Source organism: Syngnathus typhle, unplaced genomic scaffold, assembly GCF_033458585.1.
Source record: "Syngnathus typhle isolate RoL2023-S1 ecotype Sweden unplaced genomic scaffold, RoL_Styp_1.0 HiC_scaffold_44, whole genome shotgun sequence".
Lineage (NCBI taxonomy): Eukaryota > Metazoa > Chordata > Actinopteri > Syngnathiformes > Syngnathidae > Syngnathus > Syngnathus typhle.
The window spans coordinates 678,858-683,949 of NW_026871950.1; the positions used below are offsets into that span (position 1 = coordinate 678,858).

General features: G+C 47.0%; 1 long non-coding RNA gene across 1 annotated transcript; it reads right to left on the minus strand.

Moving 5' to 3' along the window:
• Positions 1-755: 755 nt before the first annotated feature.
• On the minus strand, positions 756-3,702 carry LOC133148300 (uncharacterized). The gene is made up of 2 exons (XR_009712504.1): positions 3,192-3,702; positions 756-3,125 (listed from the first exon to the last, which is right to left on the minus strand). It is a non-coding gene; the product is annotated as an uncharacterized LOC133148300 (long non-coding RNA).
• Between the last annotated feature and the right edge of the window lie 1,390 nt (positions 3,703-5,092).

Here is a 5,092-nt window from a genome sequence, read left to right on the forward strand (position 1 = left end):
AGTGCTCAGCTCGCCGAGAAAATGCGATTTAAGCAATAAAATTAAAAATGCTTAATAAACATAAACCAAACGTTGGAGGTGGTCATTTCTTCATGCGCAGTGATAAACTCGGCACTCTAAAGCACCCGAGAGCGTTTTTTTCGATGCCAACCTAACCAGAGTGACGGGAGCGGCACAATTCAGAAAAAGTGCTCAGCTCGCCGAGAAAATGCGATTTAAGCAATAAAATTAAAAATGCTTATAAAACATAAACCAAACGTTGGAGGTGGTCATTTCTTAATGCGCAGTAATAAACTCGGCACTCTAAAGCACCCGAGAGCGTTTTTTTCGATGCCAACCTAACCAGAGTGACGGGAGCGGCACAATTCAGAAAAAGTGCTCAGCTCGCCGAGAAAATGCGATTTAAGCAATAAAATTAAAAATGCTTATTAAACATAAACCAAACGTTGGAGGTGGTCATTTCTTCATGCGCAGTGAATAACTCGGCACTCTAAAGCACCCGAGAGCGTTTTTTTCGATGCCAACCTAACCAGAGTGACGGGAGCGGCACAATTCAGAAAAAGCGCTCAGCTCGCCGAGAAAATGCGATTTAAGCAATAAAATTAAAAATGCTTATAAAACATAAACCAAACGTTGGAGGTGGTCATTTCTTAATGCGCAGTGTGGTGAATTCTCTTCGATGGTCAGCTGGTCTTCCAAACAAGATGGTGAAAAAGTGGCTGGCTTGGGGAAGGAAAACTTCAGTCACACATGGCTGATTGGGGAAAGATTTTATTCAACCGATGTCAGAGAGAAGTGTCTCGCGCCCTAGCCAAGATGTCGAGTCCCTTTGTCTACTCTCGTCCTAAACCTTATACTCTTGCGCTTCCCTCCACGCGGGAGCGCGCAGATGGGGCTGTTGGCTGACCTATGACCCCGCAGTTGCCTCCTCAGCTCTACATCATGTGTATCTTAGCAGTCGTTAATGGAAGCCAGATGTGTCTGGCGCCAACGAGTCTACCTTCCTGGACCAAGCCCCAAACAATACCACACGAACCTGACCCGAACATGCCCTGGTCGTACTTAGGCTTACTAGTGAGATATACATTGCATGATACCAGAATAAAAATTCACAACATACCCCCCTGCCGGGGTACCACAAGTGCCCCGGCAACAACTCAACACGAAAAGACATCGGTACATCCAAAAACCTTCCCCCAACCATTTTATGGTTTTCGTCTACAATTTGGACCTATTTGTCTCATCCTAAATCATGCTCAAGGCATGCTACTTAAGGTTACATTAACTAGGAAAGCTCAACCTAATTTAATAGCAAATTTCTCCCTGACAGCAATCTGAGGCCTCTCAGGAACCACATTTGACCAAGATCGAATCCCCCAACCCCATTAACTGATTGACGCCGTCCGCACACCCCCCTTCGGTAATATATCACCAACGCCATCAATTTGGAGAGGAAAAGTTTGCTGTGGCCCGTTAGAAGCCCCAAAAAGCTGCCGGACCGCCGTCGAAAAAACCTCGCCAATCTAATGACGAGGAAAAAGAGGGAGGCCCATTCTACACCCCCGGAGGCGCCTCTCACCTGGCGAGAGTCAGGTGAAGGGAGCTCCGGCACACACCACATTTCACAAAGCGTAGCATGAGCCCTAAACACAGCAACAAGCAGAACCATGACCCTCAAACACAGATCGCTCAACATGCAACGTCGTATCGTAAACATGCCACGGGGCAAGCAAATGAGGTCACATAATAAAGTAAACATCATGGCAAAAAACACAGATGTAACACAGTGAGGTATATAAAAACAAATCGTCAAAGCATGCAAGAACATTAAACCCGTCGTTGCGCTGCCCCCCTTGCATGCACAAGTACGTGCAGATATGAAATCCAGTCCATTGATCCGTCAGTGGAAAATAGCACTAGTAGTAGACGGCACCGTCCCGGGCCGGCTGTCCGTTCAGTGTCCTCCTGTTGCTTATGATGGCCGTTGAATCCCGTGCAAGGCCCCGGTCAGCACCCAGGCGACCTATGACAAGCTAAAGCTACTGTCTGTATCAAGTGACGTTAACAGTGCAAACATGTGAAGTCATAATGGCAAAAGCCGCAGCCCAGGCCGGACGTCCTTCCGGCCCCGACGGCCACCGCTGGCAGGGCAACACAACCCGATAGCTCCAGTGTCTCCAGCCCCCTCAAATAATTATTTGGCGGTGATGGGGCAACGAGGAAAAAGCTGTGTCAATCGTCTCATCGAAATCTCATCAGAACGCCCGAGGGCTCCCGACACCTACCCCTCGTTTCCAGAGGCCCACGCGGTCCCTGAAACAAACAAACAAACAAACAAACAAACAAGCAAACAAACAAGCAAACACTCCAGGACTCATTCCCCTCATTTCTCGTCGTGCCGACAGCGTTGCTAGCTCCCCCCAGTCACAATGTAAATTCTACCTGTTCCTGGTAGCCTTTCCTGTCGCAGATGTCCCTGTCTCAATCACACCGTCATCTTTCTGAAGTCCCGTCAGTCATGTCACTTCAGCCGCTCTTTTTCCCGTCCAAATACTATTTGTCACCCCCAAATTCCTTCTTCAGTCTAAAGATGTGTAGCATTCTCAAACCGGTACCCCTCACAATACTGTAGTTTCCTAGGTCTGTACCTTTATGTATCTGTGCCTTATGTTTGAGCCACCTCACTGTTCAAACCAGTCATCATTCTGAAACAACGCTCACGTAATCTTTTCAAAACGGTACAGCCACTCAAATCCTTTCTGTATTCGTTATGCAAACTACTCGTCCTAAAATGTATAATTAAACCTTTGCCCTGTAATAGCAGCTTTAATGCAGTCACGCGTTCAGAAATTTCCCCCTTCCTTGTCTCTGGCCCCGTCGTCCTCTGACATTCAATGACCTTCCAAACTTTTGTCGTGTACTGTGCCACTGTCCATTCCCAAATCACTGTATGATTTGTCCTTCGTACTTTGTCATTGAAAAACCTTAAACCTTATTGTCACTAAATTGTTACCACGCTTCGCATCCATTCCAGGCTGTTGTCTCCCGTCAACTCCCTTTCTTTCAAGACGCTTCTTCTGCTCCTTCCATCACTGCTAGTTGAATTCTGGCGTGTCCTGTTAAAGCTTAAAAACAAGTGAATTTGGAAAAAAAACTTTGTATATCACAATTACAAATTGCAACCTACTCACCCTTTCCTGTTTTACCACTCCCCCCTTTTGACACATTCACCCAATGTGTCATTACGTATCAAAAGGAACCTGCAAAGCGTCCCCTCTCATCACCACACTCATTGTAGCCAGGCCCACGGAACCTCTAGCTTCCATCTGGGCCCCGGGACCGTCACCCCAAGTCTCTGAAACTTGACTGTCCACCACACACTCGGCAACACACACAAAAATCAGCGCACTCCTGTCAGTGAGCTTATAGCCCTGCTGACAGCGGACATTTGTACACACAAAAACAGACATCAAGTATCAAAACAAAAACAGTCATAAAATGAATCCTGGCGCTCCGGGATCCTGTCCTGAAAACCATGTAATCAACAGGTTCATTATAAAAACCAAAAGGGCAAGGGTTAAAATATTCTTGTAAATTCAACACAAACGTTCCACGAACGCAATCGACAACCTGCAAGAACGAAAACAAGTTACGCAAGCAGCGCGCAATCCGCTCCTTGGCTGGCGGCCGTTGCTGCTGCTGCAAAAATCAAGTCACACAGAAAACCAAAGCAGAGCTCGCTCATGTCGCAAGCAAGCTCAAGCGTCAAACATTTGGTCACTGTCCACCTAGTCCGTCACCCCGTTGGGTGAGCTCAAGGTCGTCACACGTCAAATTGTCCAAAGTCTTGATGTTCAATACTAGTTCTGTCTTGTCTGACCATATCACTGAAACGGGCCTTCTCCATCGAACCGTTTGGTTGTCGATGGTGCCCCTGATTGATCATTGAACCATGGTTCCGATCAGAACTCATCACTTACCAGTTCCAGTCCCTCCGATCTGTACCACCCCTTCAGGTGAGAGGAATTTTATCCTCAACGGCAAACACATCATCCCAACTTCAGACCTCTCTGGCCAATCATACTGCGCACACACAGCCGTAGATGATCCCATGCGCACTCACCCATCCACACACTCACAGACACACTCATCCGTCTCTATCACTCAGCTCTCCCCCCAAACCAAGCAAAGTTAGTATGTTAGTGTGTAGGCAAATATTGACTCCTAATAGTGACTCTTCACATTCGGACATACTCGTCAACATGACCTATTATAAAATCTCCAATTCAATTTTCCATAAACTCGCCCATCAGATTCATCGCAAATTGTCATATATGTCTATCTGAGGGACTAACTGTGGGACCCGCGTTTTGAGGGAGCCTCCATACCCTCGTATTGGTCCTACAAACTCGATCTCTATTACTTATGTTAATTAAATTCAATAAAGATGGGTCAGACTATTCTCTCTGGCTTTTTACGTCATCGTTTGGCTCTCCCCCTTTTTCCCCGTTGTCTTGCTCAAAACTGTTTCTCAGTCTGCTTCTCTTTATTGCCCCTCTTGGCGAGTCTCACTCCCCCCCTTTTTCTTTTCTTCCTCTTCCTAAAACTCCTGCCTGTCACACCATCCAACACCTCTCCCTACTTCCTTGTGGTCGCCTATCACCACTCCTCACTCGCGCGGCCTGCCCCCCTTCTGCAAAGCTGCAGCTCCACACAGGGAGCGCCGAGCCCTCTCCCTCGAATGAGCAGTTTTTAATGTAATTCACGTCATTGCTGTCCAGATCTTCTATCCTCAATCTCCCTTGCTGCCACTTCCTGTTAAAATGCCAAAATACTCCCGTTCCTACTTGCTCTAATCCGATCTTTGACAATGGAGTTTGCCCTTATTAAACCTTCGAATATCTATGTCCTCCTATTATCTTCGCCTCCACCTCTCAGTAGTCCTTTTGACAGAATCTCCTATTGGTAACCCTACAGCGGACTGTTTAGCACATAATCCCTTACTTCGCTCTCCTGCTTCTACATTGCCGTGTGGGTGCAGTTGAATTTGAGCCCTATCTCAGTCATTATCTTGTTACCTGTGGCCTTGTGC